This window comes from Eucyclogobius newberryi, unplaced genomic scaffold (genome assembly GCF_026437365.1).
Source record: "Eucyclogobius newberryi isolate DKJ021-1_F unplaced genomic scaffold, fEucNew1.0.hap1 SCAF_20, whole genome shotgun sequence".
NCBI classification, from domain to species: domain Eukaryota; kingdom Metazoa; phylum Chordata; class Actinopteri; order Gobiiformes; family Gobiidae; genus Eucyclogobius; species Eucyclogobius newberryi.
The window spans coordinates 3413478-3414513 of NW_027315835.1; the positions used below are offsets into that span (position 1 = coordinate 3413478).

The 1036-nt window shown below is 45.8% G+C and overlaps 1 non-coding gene across 1 annotated transcript; it reads right to left on the reverse strand.

The window, feature by feature from the left end:
* Positions 1–603: 603 nt before the first annotated feature.
* Positions 604–722, reverse strand: LOC140369575 (5S ribosomal RNA). The gene has a single exon (XR_011928235.1). It is a non-coding gene; the product is annotated as a 5S ribosomal RNA (ribosomal RNA).
* Between the last annotated feature and the right edge of the window lie 314 nt (positions 723–1036).

The window sequence follows — 1036 nt, forward strand, 5'->3', positions numbered from 1 at the left end:
CTCTGTCGCACACGTAACTGCTCGTGTCGCACACGTAACTGCTCATGTCGCACACGTAACTGCTCGTGTTGCACACGTAACTGCTCGTGTTGCACACGTAACTGCTCGTGTCGCACACGTAACTGCTCGTGTCGCACACGTAACTGCTCGTGTCGCACACGTAACTGCTCGTGTCGCACACGTAACTGCTCGTGTCGCACACGTAACTGACGTGTCCGTCAGTCGCACGACACCTCGGCACATTAGGCCTCTCTTGTGTTTCATCAAAAGCACATTAAAGCTGTGTCTGAGCGCCGCAGCCTCTTTAGGTCCAGATGAATGAGCGTGAGGGACCGGAGATGGATCCTGCGGCGAGCGCTCGGGCTCTTAACACTGAGCGAGGCCAGGGCCGGGTCTGAGTAAAAGAACGTGCTTTTAATATGGAGGTGGAATTTCTACTATTTATCACCCAAATGTCTTCTTCTTCTTTGGTGTTTTCTGGCGGTCAATTCGACTGGACCCTACCTCTTCTTCTTCTTCTTCTTCTTCTTCAAAATTGGGATATCTCAATGAAAAACTTCTTTTATTTATTTATTTTTTTGGACAGGTGAAAAAGTGTGAAAATGCTCACAGCACCTGGTATTCCCAGGCGGTCTCCCATCCAAGTACTAACCAGGCCCAACCCTGCTTGGCTTCCGAGATCAGACGAGGTCGGGCGGGTCCAGGGTGGTATGGCCGTGAGCGAAATGTTCCAGGTCAAAACTCGTATAAATGGCTTTTTTTTGCATCAAACGCTGTCTTTTCGTGAAGAGTACCTTCACGCCACTTGCTCGGTCAAAATTGGGATATCTCAATGAAAAACTTCTTCTTCTTCTTCTTCTTCTTCTTCTTCTTCTTCTTCTTCTTTTTACCTTTTTCTTCTTCTTCTTCTTTTTACCTCTTTTTACTTATTACCTCCACATGCAGTAGTTCTAAGTCTTTAGACTTTATTCTTCTTCACCACAAATCAATACGTTTCAAAAATCAATCAAATAATTCTAAGCGTTCCAAATACATC